At 40.8% G+C, this 24234-nt stretch overlaps 1 protein-coding gene across 5 annotated transcripts in view; it reads right to left on the reverse strand.

The window, feature by feature from the left end:
* The window catches only part of CLIP1 (CAP-Gly domain containing linker protein 1), an 868764-nt gene that overhangs the window by 112178 nt on the left and 732352 nt on the right, over nt 1-24234 (reverse strand). The window lies entirely within an intron of this gene.

Below are 24234 nucleotides of genomic sequence, written 5' to 3' on the forward strand. Positions count from 1 at the left end.
ACTTATTAAATATATAAATCATGGTCAAATGCATTTACATTTCAAACATAAGCAGCATTAAAATCTATAAATATTAATCATACGTAGACGACGTACATGAGAAAATGCCATTTGATTTTCATTTCTAATTTTAAGGGTGGAAGATGCATGCCTCAGAAAATGCTTTATCTAATGGAATCAAAGCAATGTGTGTATACAAAATTGCTTTATATCCACCACAAATGACTATATATTAACAAGTTTACTTGGCTCAGTAAACATTAAAAAGTTTTCAGTGACAATTAAATAATCAGTATTCAATATTACTTTGCTTTATTGTTGGTATACATGTGTATCAATCCATACATAAAATATTCTATAAGCATCAAAAAGAGTATTTAAAAAGCAATAAAAGAAAAGCAACTCAAAGATAGAAAGAATGCGCTATAAAAATTAGCTAGATGAAAAAGTTATGCCTGCTTCAAGCTTCTACCCCCAAAAAACCTAAAACCACTTACACACGTACATTTAAATAAATAGAAAAATGCACATATATTAAATTAGTGAAGAACATGCGCCTTCTCTGTCTTTATCAGAAATCGTTAAAAAAAAAAAAATAGTGCAAAAGAAAGTGTAAAACTCCAAAGGAAATAACCTGTTCACGGCTAAAACTGAACTTTTAGTAATTGCTCAATAATTTATCAAACTATCCTTTAATATATAAGACTGCAGCTGTCAACGATAGTGCCTGTGTGAATGGATATTATGAAGGGGTGAAAGATCTCTAATTTTATATGGTTACATAAGCAGACAAGTTAGTAATATGGTAATACCCATTAAAGCTATTCAAATTCCACAATATCCCTGAAACATATCCATAAATTACAAAATGAGTAATTTATATAATTTCAACACTACATGTTTGCTGTATTTTTAAATTATCACATTTGGAGCAACAGCTATATTTGACTTGTAATATTTGTTTAATTGACAAAATAAAAATAAAATATGGTTTTATTAAATTGGGAGAAAATAGGGATTATTCCATACTGCTTACACTACCAAGAAAAAAATTTGTGAATATTTTAAAGTAAAATTTAAGAAAATAGCTTCTTCCTAAAACAACTAAACACAACTTTACAGTTTGTATGCACATGTAAGTGACTTTTGACAAGCATTTTTTTTTTGTGTGTGTGCAAATAAAACTTTTTTATTTTATTTCTAAAATTAAAATAAGTACATTAACACACCTGTTAAATCTTTTATTGGTTCATTCTCATAAAAAAACTGAATAACTGAACCAATCCCCTTGTTGTAACAGAAAATGTCATTCACTCATGTTTCTCTGTCTTACCATACAAAGCAGGAAACCAAAATCAAATTGAAATAAAAAGGGAAATTTATTCTTACCTGATAAATTTGTTTCTTTTACAATACGATGAGTCCACATATTTCATCCTTACTTGTGTGATATCACCTCCTGGTCAGCAGGAGGAGGCAAAGAGCTCCACAGCAGAGCTGCATAAATAGCTCCTCCCTTCCCTCCCAACCCAGTCATTCGACCGAAATTAGAAATAGAAAGGAAAAGCCAAAGAGCAGAGGTGACTGAAGTTTAACAAAAATAAAGACCTGTCACATAAAAACAGGGAGGGCCGTGGACTTATCGTATCGTAAAAGAAACAAATTTATCAGGTAAGAATAAATTTCCCTTTTCTTTTACAAGATACGATGAGTCCACGGATTTCATCCTTACTTGTGGGATACAATACCAAAGCTATAGGACACGGATGAAACGGGAGGGACAAGAAAGGGAACCTAAACGGAAGGCACCACTGCTCGAAGAACTTTCCTCCCAAAAACAGCCTCGGACAAGGCAAAAGTATCAAATTTGTAACATTTTGAAAAAGTGTGAAGAGAAGACCAAGTCGAAGCTTTGCAAATCTGTTTCACAGAAGCATCATGTTTAAATGCCCATGAGGAAGCCACAGCCCTAGTGAAATGAGCCGTAATACGTTCAGGAGGCTGCTGTCCAGCAGTCTCATATGCAAAACTAATGATACTCTTCAGCCAAAAGAAAGAGAGGTAGCCGTAGCTTTCTGACCCCTACGCTTCCCAGAAAAAACAACAAACAGGGAAGAAGATTGACTAAACTCCTTAGTTGCCTGTAAGTAAAACTTCAAGGCACGGACCACATCCAAATTATGTAACAGTCGCTCCTTCTTAGAAGAAGGGTTAGGACACAAGGAAGGAACAACAATTTCCTGATTAATATTTTTGTTTGAAACAACCTTAGGAAGAAAACCAGGTTTGGTACGCAACACTACATTATCTGCATGGCAAATAAGATCAGGAGAATCACATTGTAATGCTGAAAGCTCAGAAACTCTGCGAGCAGAAGAAATAGCAACTAAAAATAAAACTTTCCAAGATAACAACTTAATATCTATGGAATGCATAGGCTCAAACGGAACCCCTTGAAGAACATTAAGAACTAAATTCAAACTCCAAGGAGGAGCAACTGGTCTAAACACAGACTTGATTCTAGTCAGAGCCTGACAAAAGGATTGAACATCTGGAACATCTGCAAGACGCTTGTGAAGCAAAATAGACAAAGCAGAAATATGTCCCTTTAAGGAACTTGCTGACAAACCTTTCACCAATCCTTCTTGGAGAAAAGACAAAATCCTGGAAATCCTAACCCTACTCCATGAGTAGCCCTTGGATTCGCACAAATAGATATTTACGCCATATCTTATGGTAAATCTTTCTAGTAACAGGCTTACGAGCCTGGATCAAGGTATCAATGACCGAATCAGAGAACCCTCGCTTAGATAAAATCAAGCGTTCAATCTCCAAGCAGTCAGCTGTAGAGAAATTAGATTCAGATGATGGAAGGGTCCCTGAATGAGAAGGTCCTGCCTCAATGGAAGCTTCCATGGTGGCAGAGATGACATGTCCACCAGATCGGCATACCAAGTCCTGCAGGAGCGATCAGAATCACATAAGCCCTCTCCTGTTTGACTCAAGCAATCACCCGGGGAAGGAGAGCAAATGGAGGGAACACATAAGCTAGGTTGAACGACCAAGGCACTGCCAAGGCATCTATCAGTTCGGCCTGAGGATCCCTGGACCTGGATCCGTATCTCGGGAGCTTGGCATTCTGACGAGACGCCATGAGATCCAGCTCCGCTTGCCCCATCTGAGAATCAGGCTGGCAAATACTTCCGGATGGAGTTCCCATTCCCCCGGATGAAACGTCTGTCTGCTCAAAAAATCCGCCTCCCAATTGTCCACTCCTGGGATGTGGATTGCTGACAGATAACAAGAGTGAGTCTCTGCCCACTGAATTATCCTGGTTATTTCTGCCATCGCTAAGGAACTCCTTGTTCCTCCCTGATGATTGATGTAGGCCACGGTCGTGATGTTGTCCGACTGGAATCTAATGAATTTGGTCGAAGCCAACTGAGGCCAAGTCAGAAGCGCATTGAATATTGTTCTCAACTCCAGAATGTTGATGGGAAGTAGAGACTCCGATCGAGTCAATACACCTTGAGCTTTCAAGGAATTCCAGACTGCTCCCCATCCTATCAGACTGGCATCCATTGTCACTATCTCCCATGAGGGTCTGCGGAAGCATGTCCCCTGGGACAGATGATCCAGCGACAACTAGGGGTGTTGAAAATAATCGGCACAATGATACATCACGATGCAGCCTTTAACGATGCTGCATCGATGCAGTAAAGAGCCGAATCGATTCACACAATGTCACGTGACCCCTCCTCCAGACCGACACCAGAGCAAGGAAAGATAGAAAGTGGTGGATCCTTAGTTGCAGCCAATGCCATAATAACTATCCATTCGCTAAGTTTTCACAACTAACATTACTATTGGTTAGTCTTCAACATGCAAAGAGTATTACCGCATCAGTTTCTGCTATGTTTGCAGTGTGTTGCATGTTGAAGACTGACCAATAGTAATGTCAGCCGTGAAAACTCAGTGAATCGGTAGTTATTAAGTTTGCACCCCCCTGCTGGGGGGCGCCGAGAGCAGGAGGTGCCATGGTGGATCTGCCTGAGGCTGAAAACGTGAGTAAAAATGTTTGTTTTCATGCGCCGCGGCTGCCTGTAGGGTGCACACACACAGGAGGATTCAAGACACAGCTCTGTCAGCAGCTGTCCCTCCTGAAACTTCCTAGGCTACATGGGCTTTACACGTGAGGACAGGGTTGTGTGTAAAAATGAGTGACACAGCACACAGGGGCCAAGGGTTGCCAAGTTCAGGGATTTGACCGGACAGTCCGTTTTCAGTAAAAAAAACTTACAGCTGTTTTCAGTAAAAAAAACTGACAGTTTTAATGCGTGCACAATTGTTTTAGCTCTGCAATTCTGCCTATCCGATTTCTTCCACCTTTTGTTCAGGACAGGAAGAGTGCATGGGGTTACTAGGGAACCAACTACCGTGTTACTCACTTTCAGAGACATTAAAGCTAACAGGTCTCTGTCCATGCAGCATAAGAGGGGCGTCTTCTTAAGTAGAGAGAGACAATTAATTAACGGGGAAGGAGGATATGGAAGCCAGCAGCGTGGAATGTCTGCTCATTTTTTTTTTTTTTAAAGCATCTGTGCTCCCGACTTATTAGCTACAACGGACCTACACCTTCCTGGCTGCCCTGCTTATTCTATAATGTAAGAGCCAGGCTGTGAACCTTACTACAGTTTGTGTATTCCTTGTCATTACTTTAGTCTAGGAAATCAAAGTATTTAACCCCTTGCTCACCATAGAGGGCTGTCATACCTTTTGTAGTAGTAGATGTGCAGCCCTCTCAGGCAGTCAAGTGCTTAAATTATTGATTTCCAAGATGAATAACTGTATGCAAACACCTTTAATTATTTAAACACTGCAATAAAACGTTAAATGGTCTATTCATCCTGAAAAGGAGGGTTAATATTTTAATTGCATCTCTCTTTTTTGGGGGTTTTATAGTAAAATTAATATATTTATCAAAAATTTCTATTAAAATTTTGGGCTAGTTTTCCCCCAATATATATATTGTGTGTATGTGTGTGACTGTGTGTGTATATATATATATATATATATATATATATCGTTTGTGTGTGTGTGTATATATATATATATATATATATATATATATATATATATATATAGTTTGTGTGCGAGTATATATATATTGTTTGTGTGTGTGTGTGTGTATATTTGAGGAGACAAATTTGCATAATCTCCATTCCACTGTCTGAGCATGTTCAGTTGTAGAGGTCTGAGATGAAAACGTGCAAACGGAATGATGTCCATTGCTACAACCATTAAGCCAATCACCTCCATGCACAGAGCCACGGCAGAGGATTGGACTGAAGGGATCGGCATGTGTTCAGAATCTTTAACTTTCTGAATTCCGTCAAAAGGATCTTCATGAATAGAGTCGATTAGAGTTCCCAGGAAGAGAACCCTTGTCTGTGGAACTAGTGAACTTTTCTCGAGATTCACCTTCCACCCATGAGTCCTTAGAAAGGACAGAACAATGTCGGTATGGGACTTTTCTAGCTGATAAGACGACGCCTGGTTTAGAATATGGTCCAGATAAGGCGCCACAGCAATGCCCTGCGGTCTTAGAACCGCCAGCAGAGATCCTAGAACCTTTGTGAAAATTCTGGGTGCCGTGGCTAGATCGAAAGGAAGGGCCACGAACTGAAAATGTTTGTCCAGGAAGGCAAACCTCAGGAACTTGTGATGATCCCTGTGTATAGGGATATGAAGATATGCATCCTTTAGATCCACGGTAGTCATATATTGACCCTCCTGGATCAATGGAAGAATGGTCAGAATCGTTTCCATCTTGAACGATGGAACTCTGAGAAACTTGTTTAGACTTTTGAGATCTAAAATGGGTCGAAACGTTCCCTATTTTTTGGGAACTACAAAGAGATTGGAGTAAAACCCCTGCCCCTGTTCCTGAATTGGAACGGGGCATATTACTCCCATGAGGGAGAGATCTCCTACACAGTGTAAGAACGCCTCTCTTTTGATCTGGTCGACAGATAATCGTGAAAGAAGAAACCTTCCTCTGGGGAAGGAATTTTTGAACTCCAACTGACACCCTTGGGACACGATTTCATCCTGAACGTCTCTGATCCAAGCCTGGACAAAGAGAGAAAGTCTGCGACCTACTAGATCCGGTCCAGGATCGGGGGCTGCCCCTTCATGCTGTCTTGGTAGCAGCAGCAGGCAGCTTGGGTTGTTTACCCTTGTTCCAAGCCTGGTTGGGTCTCCAGGTGGACTTGGCTTGAGAAAAATTCCCTTCCTATTTAGTGGAAGAGGGGATTCCCTTGAAATTTCGAAAGGAACGAAAATTACTCTGTCGTCCCCTTTGCTTAGCTGTTTTATCTTGAGGGAGGAGGTGACCCTTACCTCCCGTAATGTCAGAAATGATCTCCTTCAAGTCAGGCCCGAACAGGGTCTTTCCCTTGAAAGGAACAGTTAAGAGCTTAGATTTAGAGGACACATCCGCAGACCAAGATTTTAACCATAAGGCTCTTTGTGCTAAGATGGAGAATCCTGAATTCTTAGCCGCCAATTTGGTGATCTGAAAGGAGGCATCCGTAATAAAAGAATTAGCCAGCTTAAGGGCCTTACTTCTATCCTGTATTTCCTCTAAAGAAGTCTAAGTCTTAAGGGACTCTTCTAGAGCGTCAAACCAAAAGGCAGCCGCAGTTGTGACTGTTACAATGCAGGCCGTCGGCTGCAAAAGAAACCCTTGATGAACATAAAGTTTTTGAGAAGACCCTCCAACTTCTTATCCATGGAGTCTTTGAAAGCACAACTGTCCTCGATAGGGATAGTCGTACGCTTAGCCAGGGTAGAGATAGCTCCCTACACCTTAGGGACCGTCTGCCAAGAATCCCGCACGGTGTCAGTTATAGGGTATATTTTCTTAAACATAGGGGAAGAGGAGAACGGGATATCCGGTCTTTCCCATTGCCTAGCAATAATTTCCAAACTTCTCTTAGGAACCCGAAAAACGTCAGAATAAGAAGGGACCTCCAAGTATCTGTCCATCTTACTCAATTTCTCTGGAGGGACCACAATAGAGTCACAGTCATCCAGAGTCACCAAAACCTTCCGTAGAAAAAGGCGGAGGTGTTCAAGCTTAAACCTGAAAGACATCACTTCCGAATCTGTCTGGGGTAATGCACTTCCTGAATCAGACAGTTCCCCCTCAGACAGAGCCTCCATACCCCCTAATTCAGAGCCCTGAGAGGGTACATCGGAGATCGCCATCAAAGCATCAGAAGTCGCAGGGACCACCTGGGCCTCTTTCCTACTGCATTTACCTTGCAAAGCTGGTAACTTAGATAAAACTTCTGAAAGAGTGGATGACAAAACTGCAGCCATATCCTGCAGAGTGAATGAAGCAGACGCAGTTGAAGAACACTGCGTCGCTTGAGCAGGCGTTAAAGGCTGTGACGCTTGGGGAGAAAGTTGCGGCATACCCTGAACCTCATCAGTCTGCGAACATTCCTTAGATACTTATTTATTAAAGAAAAACATAATTTATGCTTACCTGATAAATTTATTTCTCTTGTAGTGTGTTCAGTCCACGGGTCATCCATTACTTATGGGATATATTCTCCTTCCCAACAGGAAGTTGCAAGAGGATCACCTAAGCAGAGCTGCTATATAGCTCCTCCCCTCACATGTCATATCCAGTCATTCGACCGAAACAAGACGAGAAAGGAGAAACTATAAGGTGCAGTGGTGACTGGAGTTATAATTTTAAAATTTAGAACCTGCCTCAAAAAAAGACAGGGCGGGCCGTGGACTGAACACACTACAAGAGAAATAAATTTATCAGGTAAGCATAAATTATGTTTTCTCTTGTTAAGTGTGTTCAGTCCACGGGTCATCCATTACTTATGGGATACCAATACCAAAGCTAAGTACATGGATGATGGGAGGGACAAGGCAGGAACATTAAACAGAAGGAACCACTGCCTGTAGAACCTTTCTCCCAAAACCAGCCTCCGAAGAAGCGAAAGTGTCAAATTTGGAAAATTTGGAAAAAGTATGAAGTGAAGACCAAGTTGCAGCCTTGTTCAACAGAGGCCTCATTCTTAAAGGCCCAGGTGGAAGCCACAGCTCTAGTGGAATGAGCTGTAATTCTTTCAGGAGGCTGCTGTCCAGCAGTCTCATAGGCTAAACGTATTATGCTACGAAGCCAAAAAGAGAGAGAGGTAGCCGAAGCCTTTTGACCCCTCCTCTGTCCAGAGTAAACGACAAACAGAGAAGAAGTTTGTCGAAAATCTTTAGTTGCCTGTAAATAGAACTTCAGAGCACGGACCACGTCTAGATTATGCAAAAGACGTTCCTTCTTTGAAGAAGGATTAGGACATAACGATGGAACAAGAATCTCTTGATTGATATTCCTGTTAGAAACAACCTTAAAAACGCAGGTTTAGTACGCAGAACTACCTTGTCTGAATGAAAGATCAGATAAGGATTATCACAATGTAAGGCAGATAACTCAGAGACTCTTCGAGCCGAGGAAATAGCCATCAAAAACAAAACTTTCCAAGATAAAAGCTTAATATCTATGGAATGAAGGGGTTCAAACGGAACACCCTGAAGAACTTTAAGAACCAAGTTTAAGCTCCACGGAGGAGCAACAGCTTTAAACACAGGTTTAATTCTAGCCAAAGCCTGACAAAAGGCCTGGATGTCTGGATGCTCTGCCAGACGTTTGTGTAAAAGAATAGACAGAGCTGAAATCTGTCCCTTTAGCGAACTAGCGGATAAACCCTTTTCTAAACCCTCTTGTAGAAAAGCTAATATCCTAGGAATCCTAACCTTACTCCATGAGTAACTCTTGGATTCGCACCAATATAAATATTTACGCCATATCTTATGGTAAATTTTTCTTGTCACAGGTTTCCGAACCTGTATTAATGTATCAATAACCGAATCCGAAAACCCACGCTTTGATAGAATCAGGCGTTCAATTTCCAGGCAGTCAGCCTCAGAGAAATTAGGTTTGGATGGTAGAAAGGACCCTGAATTAGAAGGTCCTGCCTCAGAGGAAGAGACCATGGTGGACAGGACGACATGTCCACTAGGTCTGCATACCAGGTCCTGCGTGGCCACGCAGGCGCTATCAGAATTACCGATGCCCTCTCCTGTTTGATCCTGGCAATCAGCCGAGGTAGCAACGGAAATGGTGGAAACACATAAGCTATGTTGAAAACCCAAGGGGCTGCTAATGCATCTACCAGCACCGCTCCCGGGTCCCTGGACCTGGATCCGTAACAAGGAAGCTTCGCGTCCTGGTGAGATGCCATGAGATCCAGATCCGGTTTGCCCCAACGACGAATCAGTTGAACAAATACCTCCGGGTGAAGTTCCCACTCTCCCGGATGAAAAGTCTGGCGACTTAGGAAATCCGCCTCCCAGTTCTCTACGCCTGGGATGTGAATCGCTGACAGGTGGCAAGAGTGAGAGACTGCCCAGCGAATTATCTTCGAGACTTCCAACATCGCTAGGGAACTCCTGGTTCCCCCTTGATGATTGATGTAAGCCACAGTCGTGATATTGTCCGACTGAAATCTGATGAACCTCAGCTTTGCTAACTGAGGCCAAGCCAGAAGAGCATTGAATATTGCTCTTAATTCTAGAATGTTTATTGGGAGGAGTTTCTCCTCCTGAGTCCACGATCCCTGAGCCTTCAGGGAATTCCAGACTGCTCCCCAGCCTAGAAGGCTGGCATCCGTTGTTACAATCGTCCAATCTGGCCTGCGAAAGGTCATTCCTTTGGACAGATGAACCGGTGACAACCACCAGAGAAGCGAATCTCTGGTCTCCTGGTCCAGATTTAGCAAAGGGGACAGATCTGAGTAATCCCCGTTCCATTGACTGAGCATGCATAGTTGCAGTGGTCTGAGATGCAGGCGCGCAAATGGCACTATGTCCATTGCCGCTACCATTAAGCCGATTACCTCCATGCACTGAGCTACCGATGGGCTTGGAATGGAATGAAGGACACAGCAAGCATTGAGAATCTTTGATAACCTGGACCCCGTCAGGTAAATCTTCATCTCTACAGAATCTATAAGAGTCCCTAGAAAAGGAACCTGTGTGAGTGGTAACAGAGAACTCTTTTCCACGTTCACTTTCCACCCATGCGACCTCAGAAATGCTAGAACTATCTCTGTATGAGACTTTGCATTCTGAAAATTTGACGCTTGTATCAGAATGTCGTCTAGGTACGGAGCCACCGCTATGCCTCGTGGTCTTAGTACCGCCAGAAGTGAGCCCAGAACCTTCGTAAAAATTCTCGGGGCCGTGGCTAACCCGAAGGGAAGAGCCACAAACTGGTAATGCCTGTCTAGAAAGGCAAACCTTAGGTACCGATAATGATCTTTGTGAATCGGTATGTGAAGGTAAGCATCCTTTAAGTCCACCGTGGTCATATATTGACCCTCTTGGATCATGGGTAGGATGGTTCGAATGGTTTCCATCTTGAACGATGGTACCCTTAGGAATTTGTTTAAGATCTTTAAGTCCAAGAATGGTCTGAAGGTTCCCTCTTTTTTGGGAACCACAAATAGATTTGAGTAAAATCCTTGTCCCTGTTCCGATCGCGGAACTGAGTGGATCACCCCCATGATTAAGAGGTCTTGTACACATAGTAGAAATGCCTCTCTCTTTACTAGGTTTGTCGATAACCTCGAAAGATGGAACCTCCCTTGTGGAGGAGAGGATTTGAAATCCAGAAGGTATCCCTGAGATATAATCTTTAACGTCCAGGGATTCTGCACATCTCTTGCCCAAGCATGAGCAAAGAGAGAAAGTCTGCCCCCCACTAAATCCGTCTCTGGATAGGGGGCCCTGACTTCATGCTGTCTTAGGGGTGGGAGTAGGCTTTCTGGCCTGCTTGCCCTTGTTCCATGACTGGTTGCCTTTCCAACCTTGTCTGTAACGAGCAGTAGTTCCTTCCTGTTTTGGAGCGGAGGAAGTCGATGCTGCTCCTGCCTTGAAGTTACGAAAGGCACGAAAATTAGACTGTTTGGCCTTTGGTTTGGCCCTGTCCTGAGGAAGGGCGTGGCCCTTACCTCCCGTAATGTCAGCAATAATTTCCTTCAAGCCGGGCCCGAATAAGGTCTGCCCTTTGAAAGGAATGTTAAGTAGTTTAGACTTGGAAGTTACATCCGCTGACCAGGATTTAAGCCAGAGTGCTCTGCGCGCCTGTATGGCGAATCCGGAATTTTTAGCCGTAAGTTTGGTTAGATGTACTACGGCATCTGAAACAAACGCATTAGCCTGCTTAAGGGTTCTAACTTTGCTCAAGGCCTCATCCAACGGCACTGTGCAAATCGCCTCTTCCAGAGACTCAAACCAGAATGCCGCTGCAGCCGTGACAGGCGCAATGCATGCAAGAGGCTGCAATATAAAACCCTGTTGAACAAACATTTTCTTAAGATAACCCTCTAATTTTTTATCCATTGGATCTGAGAAAGCACAGCTATCCTCCACCGGGATAGTGGTACGCTTGGCTAACGTAGAAACTGCTCCCTCCACCTTAGGGACCGTCTGCCATAAGTCTCGTGTGGTGGCGTCTATAGGGAACATTTTTCTAAATATCGGGGGAGGGGAAAAAGGCACACCGGGTCTATCCCACTCCTTACTGATAATTTCTGTAAGTCTTTTTGGTATAGGAAAAACGTCAGTACACACCGGTACCGCATAGTATCTATCCAACCTACACAATTTCTCTGGAATTGCCACCGTGTCGCAATCATTCAGAGCCGCTAATACCTCCCCTAGTAACACACGGAGGTTCTCAAGCTTAAATTTAAAATTTGAAATTTCTGAATCCGGTCTCCCCGAATCAGAACCGTCACCGACAGAATGAAGCTCACCGTCCTCATGTTCTGCAAGTTGTGACGTAGTATCAGACATGGCTCTCATGTCATCAGCGCGCTCTGTCCTTAACCCAGAGCTATCGCGTTTGCCCCTTAATTCGGGCATATTATATAATACTTCTTTCATAACATTAGCCATATCATGTAAAGTGATTTGTAAGGGCCTAGATGTACTAGGCGTCTCAATCCTACGCATCTCCCGAGCGGGAGACGCAGGTACTGACACGTGAGGAGAGTTAGGCGGCATAACTTCCCCCTCGTTGTCTGGTGATAGCTTCTTTATCGGTACAGATTGACTTTTATTCAAAGTAATATCAATACAATTGGTACACATCGTTCTATTGGGCTCCACATTGGCTTTTGAACATGATGAACAAACAGTTTCCTCTGAATCAGACATGTTAAAACAGACTTAGCAATGAAAATAACAAGCTTGGGAATCACTTTCAATAAGTTTTACAAGCAATATAAAAAACGCTGCAGCGCTTCAAAAATACAGATATAATTAAACAATTCTTAACAAGAAGTGTACTATTAGCAGAGGATTGCACCCATTAGCAAAAGGATGATTAACCCCTCGATACCCAAAACGGATAAAACAGATATCAATTAAGATTTAACGCTTTTAATCACAGTCAGCACACTGTCACAGATCTGCTGTGACTGATTACCTCCCTCACAAATGAAATTTGCAGACCCCTGAGCTCTCTAGAGACGTCCTGGATCAAGGAGGAAGAAGCAGAAAGACTGTGCAATAATTTTAACTGCGCAATAAGGCGCTAAAACAAGGGCCCTCCCACTCCAATCACCACAGTGGGAGCCCTGAAATAACGGTTTCCATGCAGAAAAATATGTTAGCCATGTGGAAAAAAATCATGCCCAAAGCGATTTATCACCAAAGTACCTCACAAAAAAAACGAATAACATGCCAGTAAACGTTTTATTAAAAAACAACATTTTTCAATGTCATGCAAAGCTATCACTAAGCCTGCTACCAGTCGCTACCACTGCAGAGAAGGCTTAAGTATTATTTCAGTGTTAACAGTATTTTCTCAGTCAAATTCTAGTCCCTAGAATATAACTCGACTGCGCATACATTTATCAGCCTGATACCAGTTGCTACTACTGCATTTAAGGCTGTACTTACATCATACGGTAACAGCAGTATTTTCTTAGTCAATTCCATTCCCAGAAAATAAAGTACCGCACATACCTCATTTGCGGAGGACCCCGCATGCTATTCCCAGTCTGAAGTTACCCCGCTCCTCAGAATGTCGAGAACAGCCAGTGGATCTTAGTTACGCCTGCTAAGATCATAGATAAAAAACGCAGGCAGTTTCTTCTTCCAAATACTGCCTGAAATAGAAAAACAGCACACTCCGGTGCCATTTAAAATAACAAACTTTTGATTGAAGAATAGTTAATAGTTAAGTAAAAACTCCAGCTCCTCTCGCGACCTCCTTCTTTGTTGAGGGTTGCAAGAGAATGACTAGGTATGACATGTGAGGGGAGGAGCTATATAGCAGCTCTGCTTGGGTGATCCTCTTGCAACTTCCTGTTGGGAAGGAGAATATATACCATAAGTAATGGATGACCCGTGGACTGAACACACTTAACAAGAGAAATGTGTTCTTTACACTGTAAAGCCCTATCAATACATGAGGGACAAAGCGTAACGGGGGTTCCACAATGGCATCTAAACACATAGGACATGTACTTTGTTCAATGTCATCCATGATAACATAAGCAAAGGCAAGCTTGGTCAAAATACTGATAATATTTTGTAAAAATCAGTCCGATGAACTAATAATTTTTTTTTTAGTTGTACTGTGTCTTTAAGAAAAAAACAATCTTCTGAATTAAAGCCAGATATATAAATAGGCAGAGATAAAGCTGTTTATAATTATATCCCACACTCCCTGCACGTGAGCCTTATAAAAATCACACTGGTATCCAGAAAAAATAAAGCAGCTCCTACCTGCCTCCACGTGACCAATCTTAAATCCTCTAGAATGGCACCCCTAAGATCGATTGTAAGATATTACAACAAGTGGGCTTAGGAGCCGTGAGGAGATGCTGCCAACCGGAACTCAGTCGAGTAAGAAACTGCGCGGCTAAGCGCGCGAACACTAAGCCCCACCCCATGTGGTCGGAAACCTGCCACACAAACCCCAGGAAAAATAAGTACAGAACCGCCATGTACCGGAGTTTAGTAAAACACTTCCCCAACTCCAGCACTACCCCCAGCGTCAGCCATCTCTATGATATAATAAAGTTAATAGAGCCAAGCCCGTTGCAATACAGGTACATACCCACATAATGTCCCAGGGCTTCTAGGCTAAATTCTAAAATGCCAGAGTGTCTGGATAATAAGCAGTATGTCGGTTCTCATATGCTAATTTCTTAGACCTTGAAGCCCACCTCTTTCAGAATGCATTTTAACAGTTTTTCACCACTAGAGGGTGTTAGTTCACATATTTCTTATAGATAACACTGTGCTCGTGCACGTGAAGTAATCTGGGAGCAGGCACTGATTGGCTAGACTGCAAGTCTGTCAAAAGAACTGAAAAAAGGGGCAGTTTGCAGAGGCTTAGATACAAGATAATCACAGAGGTTAAAAGTATATTATTATAACTGTGTTGGTTATGCAAAACTGGGAAATGGGAAAAAAAGGGATTATCTATCTTTTAAAACAATAAAAATTCTGGTGTAGACTGTCTCTTTAAGCTAATGAGAACCTAGATACTGTCCAAGGGAAGTCCTTAGGCCCATAGCCCCCAATATCAAAGGCAGAGTACAGTCGGTTCTGAGATATGCTGCAGAGCCCCAGAGTAAAAGACTGTGCTTACCTCCATGCTGAGGAACAGCATGATATTCTCACAGTGTCAAGAGGTCCACTCTTCCACTCTTCCTGCCTGTGAAGGCAGAAGGGTCTTAGTTAACATTCTCTAAGACCATACACAAAAGAGCAGCACAAGTATGGGAGGCGCAGTGAAGCTAAAACTCCACCAGTTCCCACAGCCTAAAAGGCTATCACTCCAGAGACTGCCCTATAGTAAAATAGTACACTTTGGCACCATTTAAAAACAAAAAACTCTTGATTGAAGAATCCAAACTAACACCTCACTTTACCTCTTCCTATCATTAACGCAGGAAAAGAGAATGACTGGGTTGGGAGGGAAGGGAGGAGCTATTTATGCAGCTCTGCTGTGGAGCTCTTTGCCTACTCCTGCTGACCAGGAGGCGATATACCACAAGTAAGGATGAAATCCGTGGACTCATCGTATCTTGTAAAAGAAATACAATTTTAATAGACTGTAACAAAATAAGATCCCCCTAACCAGTATAAAAATAAACATACATGCACAGCTAAAACCTTTGGCTTGCTTTCTTAGGCATGCTTACTCTCCCAAACTTTACTCTATTGCAAGTAATAGTGTTGTTGTTATATACCATATACTTTGTATTGTTAATTTAATAAGTTTGAAAATTGTATAGGAGGTGGCAATTGTATTACAAGTCTAAAATATTACTATCTTTATATAAGACTACTAGTTTTCCTGAAAAAAAAAGTTTATTTGAGGTTTAATACAACACACAAAATACGCAACAACATACTAAGCTATAATAGCAAGAAGCAAATAATAAATTAAACAGAAACAATTGGTTATATCTAAGAAAGCAGCTGCTAGTTCCAATAAATAGACAATTTATGAATGGAAACTGAATAACGGGCAGCTTAAAGGGACAGTCAAGTCCCAAAAAAAACTTTCATGTTTCAAATAGGGTATGTAATTTTAAACAACTTTCCAATGAACTTTTATCACCAATTTTGCTTTGTTCTTTTGGTATTCTTAGTTGAAAGCTAAACCTAGGAAGGCTCATATAATTTCTAAGTCCTTGAAGTCTGCCTCTTATCACATGCTTTTTATTTGCTTTTCACAACAGGGGAGAGCTAGTTCATGTAATCCATATAGATAACATTGTGATCACGAAAATTAAACTTCATTTATCACTTAATGTCGCGATGGATACTAAAAAAGGATACATAATTTCATGATACAAATATCCCTATCCCATAATTAATAATGAAATCACTATACAATTCAGAATATTATTTTGTCAAATTTAAGTTAATCTTGTGGTTACCAAAAAGTAAACCAATTGTATTCCCATTTAAATCACCAAAAAGCAGACCAATTGCATTCCCTATTTAAACCTTTTGGCCATAAGGTGTTCAATTCATTAATCCAAAAAGTTTCCCTTTTGTCTAACAAAGATTTTCTTCATATAATTGTTTTTAATCATGAATATTTTTTAGCATATAATTTGAGTAGTTTTGATATAAACAATGTATTTTATATACTTTTTTGTCCACTATAAGGTATTATTTTATATATATTCATATTATGAATAAATACACATTGTGATAGTTGTTCACTTTTTGAACCACTAGGTGGCGTAATAGAGATGCTAATGTATATTTTTTGGCACCAGTGTGGCTATTTAAACACTTGTATAATCACTTGATATTTAGCTTGACAAAGGGTAGATTGTTTGCCCGAAACATTGCTGCTGTTTTTTTGGACCCTGTATGCACAAATAAAGGTTACTGTTTGTTACTAGCTGGAGAACTCTTTGTACTTTGATTCTATTGGGTCTGGTTAACCCTCTCCGTGCTCAGTATTTCTTGGTGGGTGCTGTTTTCTATCTACCTGTTGAAATTTGTATCTTAACCATTGGAATTACTTGCACCACCATGACCGCTGAAAGTTCAGTTACAGTTAAGGGTACCAATACCTTTGGATACTCAGAAGAAGATGCACAAGCTGTATTTTCCTCTGTGTCAGGTTCGAGTGACTTTCTAAATGTTGCACCCAAGGAAAGATCAAGTAAGCGCTTGGAAAAGGACAGTGTCAAACAGATGGTATTACAATTGCACGCTGTTACCCTGTCAGAATATTTCAAACTACAGCGCATTCCTAGGGGCCTACGTATGTCTACAAGACCTACTCTCTTTGCAGATAAACCTGAGTATTTTACCCGATTTGAGAATATTTTGAATAAATGTTCTTTTGACATCATAACATGGACTGTGGAGTTTGCTGAGAGAGATTGCCAGATACAAGGATGAAGTAGATAAAGCTAAATACGAGTTGCAACAAAGTATACCACTTGATGAATACAAGAATCTGGTTGATAAAATCGCTAAGTCTGTTGATGACTATAAAAAAACATTAGAGGAGAGGAAACGTACCAAGTTCTTGCGTGATGATCAGGATTACATCCAGGGGAATGTGTACAGATGGTCGCAGAAGACTGACGTAGGAGGTCTCCCAAAGCAACGCTTCCAACGCCAGAGACGCAATAAGCGTTGTGCACCAGGTGACACACAGAGTGAATCAAAGTCATCTGTGTCTTTTTTGACCGAGGATTTGGACGTCAATGCCGGAGGGCCGGCAGGAAACACCGCAAATGTACAGCTCCCTACACAAGGTGGCAAGAAAGCCAGGCAGACCAGATGGAACAGTCGGGGCAGAGGTCGGCAGCACAATTAGATGGAACATCGAACCGGGTGAGTGATTCACTTAACCCACACAGAGGACAGATCGATACACTTGCTTCAAGTCATAACTTGGACATTTATAATTCTTACAGATCTAATTTGCATGATACTATATCCCGACAAGATCGGGATTCACTTTTTGAGCCGGGACTGATTGTGAAATCTGATACTGAAAATGTTTTGACTGATAATGTCACTGATTGTAATATAGTGCATAACATTTCAGGGGTTAATTTGACGGATGTGGAGATTGCATTCCTTAATAAAAGTCTGTCATATTGCCCTGTTAATAAAGGAAGTTTATTCCAGGTTAAGCATGAATTGCAAAAGTTTTTTCGCTCTATCAAGCTCAAAATATTGTTTGAAAAAAATGAGAGCAAGATATCAGGCTGTGCTGTTGTTAATAATAACATTCTCTCTTGCAAGTCATTGGGTCTTAAGAATACGAGTAAATTTAACCCTACAATTAATGACACCAGTGCCAGTACCTTCTTTGACTTGGTATCCAGGAATGTTGAATCATTATTCAAAAAAACAGATTTTCTGTTTCAGAAAAAAGAATGGAATATAAAAATGACCAGACATCGTTGAATGCCATTAAGTCAAGGAAGGGGTTAACTGTGAAAGGCGCTGATAAGGGCGGTGCCCTTGTAGTGATGGACCAGGAGGCTTATATTATTTCAGAGATTTCACAACAGTTAGGTGACACAACTGTTTATGAAGCCATTAATTATGACCCAACTCACAAAATACATAATGAAATTTCTTTGATTTTGTCTTATGCAGTAAAAAAGGAATTAATTTCTAGAGATCTATGTAAATTCCTTGAAGTTAAACATCCCATCAGACCAGTTATATACTGCTTGTCCAAAATTCATAAAAATAAATTTACACCCCCAGGCAGACCAATAGTTGCTGGTTCAGGATCTATTTTTACAAACATCTCTGTCTTTTTAGATAAAATATTTCAACCTTATGTCATCAAATCCTCCTCTTATATTAGGGATACTTATGATTTTCTTAACAAAACTTGAGGGACTAGGTTTACAAAATCAAAAGGTAATTCTGTTCACACTTGACGTATCTAGTCTATATACCTCAATTAAACACAGTAGTGGGGTAGCATCTGTGGCTAAAACACTGGATAGTGACCATAGATACAGTGCAGAACAGATTGAATTTTTTCTATCATTATTGGAAGTTATTCTCTATTCAAATTATTTTTTGTTCAGGGATACTTTTTATTTTCCAAAGCAAGGGACAGCTATGGGATCCAATGTCGCCCCGACATATGCCAAATTTTTATGAACAATTTTGAAGAAACTTTTGTTTATGAACATGTTTTGTTCAAACAGTTTGGTGCCACTTGGTGGCGTTTCATTGATGATGTGTTTGGCATGTGGTATGGCGACATTGGATCCCTATTAGCCTTTATTGATAATTTGAATAATGCTGTAAATGGGATTAAATTCACCCTAACATATGATGGAGAGGATTCAATTTCTTGATACTTGTATATATAAAGGTGAGGGGGGATTAAAAGCAGATATTTTTTCTAAGCCCACTGATAAGAAAAACTTATTGTTATATGATAGTTTTCATCCGCCTTCAACCTTTAGGGCTATACCGAAGAGCCAGTTGTTGAGAGTAGATCACATTGTCACTGATCCTACAGTAAAAAAGGCTCGCTTTGAAGAAATGTCACATAAATTCCTGGTAAGAGGTTATCCTGCTGATATTATACAGAAAGAGAAACAAAGTATAATTTCTGGTCCATCTAAGTCTGACTTTGTTAGAAAATCTTCAAAGGCTGATAGACTTGTTTTTGTATCACAGTATAGTACTAGAAATAGTCAGATAAACAAAATTATTCGTTAATACTGGCACATTCTGCAAAAATGTCACCCAAATATTAAAACTTTTCTTGAATTTCCAATGCCAGCCTATAAAAGGTGTCCCAATATAAAGGATAAATTGGTCAGAGCTGACATAGGGAGTAATAAAAATGTTCAGAACATTAAATGTCCAGAGAACTATTTCTGGTAAAGTACGCAAAGGTTGCTTTCCATGTCTTTCGTGCATTAATTGCAACTCTATGATTAAGGGTGAAACATTCTGTCATCCCAATATAGGCAGGAAATATACAATAAAAGATTTTTTGACTTGTAAATCGAGATTCCTCATCAATGCCATTAAGTCCCCATGTTCTTTGATATACATAGGGCAGTCAACCAGGGAGGCACGTGAAAGGATCACACAACACAAATCAAATATGAGGTGTGGAGATAAGGAAGCGCCTGTGTCCTCCCATTTTTTTAAAGGCGGGATATAGCATTAGTCAACTTCGTTTCAGCTCATAGAGCAAGTACATATGCCTAGAAGAGGAGGGGACAGGGAATCTTTGTTAGACAAAAGGGAAACTTTTTGGATTAATGAATTGAACACCTTATGGCCAAAAGGTTTAAATAGGGAATGCAATTGGTCTGCTTTTTGGTGATTAAATGGGAATACAATTGGTTTACTTTTTGGTAAACACAAGATTAACTTAAATTTGACAAAATAATATTCTGAATTGTATAGTGATTTCATTATTAATTATGGGATAGGGATATTTGTATCATGAAATTATGTATCCTTTTTTAATATCCATTGTGACATTAAGTGATATATGAAGTTTAATTTTCTTCATATAATTGTTTTTAATCATGAATATTTTTTAGCAAATAATTTGAGTAGTTTTGATATAAACAATGTATTTTATATACTTTTTTGTCCACTATAAGGTATTATTTTATATATATATATTCATATTATGAATAAATACACATTGTGATAGTTGTTCACTTTTTGAACCACTAGGTGGCGTAACAGAGATGCTAATGTATATTTTTTGGCGCCAGTGTGGCTATTTAAACACTTGTATAATCACTTGATATTTAGCTTGACAAAGGGTAGATTGTTTGCCCGAAACGTTGCTGCTGTTTTTTGGACCCTGTATGCACAAATAAAGGTTACTGTTTGTTACTAGCTGGAGAACTCTTTGTACTTTGATTCTATTGGGTCTGGTTAACCCTCTCCGTGCTCAGTATTTCTTGGTGGGTGCTGTTTTCTATCTACCTGTTGAAATTTGATCTGATCTTTAGCTATCGATGCACTATTTCAAACGTCACAAACTCCCCTTTTCCTCTTTCTGACCATCATTTCCTCACTTGCAACATCTCATCCCTCGTTACAACTCTCCCTCCTTCTACCCCTCACACCAAACTTCATAGAAGCATTATGTCTTTAGATCAGCAACAGCTCGCTAGTTCTCTCGAACTTCGCCTCTCATCCATCTCCTCCTTTTCCTGCCCTGACCAATCTATCTGCCACTATAATTCCACCCTTACATCGGTCCTTGACAATCTGGCCTCTCCTACCATAGCTCGGAAATCACACACTCACCCTCAGCCCTGGCACACTCCTCTGAAACCGAACCTACGCAGATGTTTCCGTACTGCTGCCCGGCACTGGAGAAAATCTCAGAGTTCAGCTGACTTTCTTCACTACAAGTTCATCTTGAACTCCTACTACTCTGCCCTTAATCTTTATAAGCAACATTACTTCTCTACCTTATCTCTACTCTTTCTTCAAACCCAAAACATCCCTTCTCCACTTTCAATACTCTTCTCTGTCCACCCCCACCTTCTAATACAACTTCTCTGTCAGCTCAAGATTTTGCCAGCCATTTTAATAACAAAATTGATTCCATCAGAAACCAAATCAGCTCTCAAAATACTTCCAGTCTCTCACCCCCTCAGAAGCTCACAATCAACCAAAACCCACATAGCCTTAAACTTAGCTCTTTCACCCCTGTTATGGAGGAAGACGTTTTTGTATTTATATTGTGCTCTCACCTCACTACCTGTCCCCTCGACCCCTTCCCCTCCCTCTCTTCTACCTTTACCCCTATACTCACACACATTTTGAACCTCTCCCTCAGCACCAGTATATTTCCCTCATCTCTAAAACATGAACTGGTCACACCTATCCTTAAAAAAACTTTTCTTGATCCAACCTCCCCATCCAACTACCGCGCTATTTCCCTACTCCCTCTTGCCTCAAAGCTTCTTGGGAAGCTAATATATGCATGCCTTTCCCATTTCCTTACATTAAACTCCCTTCTTGACCCACTGCAATCTGGATTTCGCCCCATCACTCCACAGAGACAGCAATCGTTAAAGTTACCAAAGACCTACTTACAGAAAAATCCAAAGGCCACTTCTCTCTATTTATCCTCCTTGATCTGTCTGCAGCCTTTGATACTGTTGACCACCCTCGTTTGCTGTAAACCCTCCTATCCTTCGGCATTTGTGACTCAGCCTTCTCGTGGTTTTCTTCCTACCTGTCTAACCGTACCTTTAGTATGGCCTCCCCTGCCCCATCACCACTTTCTGTTGGGGTACCGCAAGGCCCTGTCCTCGGTCCCCTTCTCTTCTCATTCTACACGTCATCATTAGGTTCCTTAATAAAGTCCCACGGGTTTCAATATCGACACCCAAATCTAACCTCTGCACCAGACTTATCTCCTTCCTTGCTAACCTGTGTCACTAACCGTCTTTCTCACATCTCTTCCTGGATGTCCTCTCACTACCTTAAGCTAAATCTCTCCAAAACGGAACCCCTTATTTTCCCCACTTCTTCTAAACTCTACACCCCTCAACTCTCTATAAGTTTCGACAACTCCATCATTACCCCTACCCCACATGCCCGATGTCTTGGGGTCAAATTTGACTCAGATCTTTCTTTCACTCCTCACATTCAGTCCTGACTAAATCCTGCCGCTTCCACCTTAAAAACCTCTCTAAAATTAGAGATTTCCTTACACAAGACACAGCTAAGATTTTAATCCACTCTCTCAACCTTTCCTACCTCGACTACTGCAACCCCGTCCTCTCTGGTCTCCCTAGCTGCTGCCTAGCTCCTTTACAATCCATAATGAATGCCTCTGCCAGGCTCATCTTCCTTACATGTCACTCTTCATCTGCTGCACCTCTCTGCAATCCCTTCACTGGCTTCCTCTTGTTTCCAGGATTAAACACAAAATTCTGACTCTGACATACAAGGCCCTCAACTGCACTGCTCCCCCTATATCACCCTCCCGTCCCCTTCACTCTGCTCATGACCTCCTCCTCTCCTACTCTTTTGTTATCTCCTCATATTCCCATTTACAGGACTTCTCCAGACTTTCTCCCATCTTGTGAAACTCTCTGCCTCGCTCCACAAGACTCTCCCCTAGTTTTGAAAGCTTCATGCGCACCCTAAAGACTCTACTATTCATGGATGCATACAACCTACACTAACCTTTCCTAATACCAGTTCCTCTCATCAATTGCTATTCGCCATGAACCCCCATAGCATGTAAGCCTAAGAGCACAACTGTTTGCAGATCACCTTTATAAGAGCTGACTACAATAGTGCGACTCTCAGCAGGGCTCGCTACCCAATTGATCACTATAAATGTTACCTTGAATACCGCCTATGTTTATATTGCTGCGGAATCGGTTGGCGCTCTACAAATAACTGAAATAATAATGATACTTTAGCACATGGCTAAAATATGTAAAAAAACAAACAAAAAACACACCAGATACAATCAGGACTTCTGATCCCTTTAAGGAAAAGAAAATATTTTGAAACATTTCAAATATAAAATGATTGCAAATGCTAAGTGAAAATTAAACACACTAAATTGAGTCACCTGCTCTCCTTCCTTATAACACTATCATATATAACACTACTATAAGTACATGTGTCCACTGCCTCTTGTTTTCTAAGATTAATTCTATCCATTGAATGATTCTTGCTTTTCACTAAAAGATTGATCTGATTTTAAACAGGATACCAAATAAATTTACTTGCTGTAAGAACCTGTGCCATAAAGCCAGTGATGATCAAAACAGCACCTCATCCCGACTGTCTTGCATCTGTTGAAAGCACAATCCAAAGAAACTTTGGCTTTTAACTACCCAACTTCCAGCTGCAGGAAAACTTTCTGTAGTATACACGATAAGTTATCTGGAACAAGTTTTTAACGTGACCAATTTAAACAAATGTTATGCTTACCCGATAAATTAATTTCTCTCATGGTGGTGAGAGTTCATAGGCCATTAAACTTGGGAGTCAATTCCGGGCCACAAGGAGGTAGATATCTAATATACCAAAAATGTTTGATCCCTCCCACTTCCTTGACCATCTCAGATTAAACATATAGCCAAGAAAAAGGAGAGGTTCAGAAAAGCAGGAAAGGAAAAGTTGGGCAAATGAGGCGCAAGCTAGAACGGTCACCAAAAATACATAAAATTCTGGGCAGGTTTTGTGGGCTTTCACCATAATGAAAGAAATTAATTTATCGGGTAAGCATACATTTTGTTTTCTTTCATTAGGTGGTAAGAGTCCACAAGCTATTATACCTGGGATCTAATATACAAACAGTGGAGTCCACAAGAAAATGGGTGGGAAAATGCAAGGCAGACACCTGTTTCTCAGACACTTTGGCACTCTTCAGAGGAGAGGCAAAGAGAACAACAACTTGCAATTGGCCACCTTAAATACCTTTTCTCATGATTGGATGCACCTGTCTATGAAGTTCAAGGCTTAATGGGATCACCAAACCAATTGTGTGTTCCAATTAATCAGTGCTAGGTAGTTACAGGTATTCAAATCAACAAAATGACAAGAGTGCACATTTATGCACCTGTCTAATTTCGTTTTGATGCATAT

Source organism: Bombina bombina, chromosome 2 (genome assembly GCF_027579735.1).
Source record: "Bombina bombina isolate aBomBom1 chromosome 2, aBomBom1.pri, whole genome shotgun sequence".
NCBI classification, from domain to species: domain Eukaryota; kingdom Metazoa; phylum Chordata; class Amphibia; order Anura; family Bombinatoridae; genus Bombina; species Bombina bombina.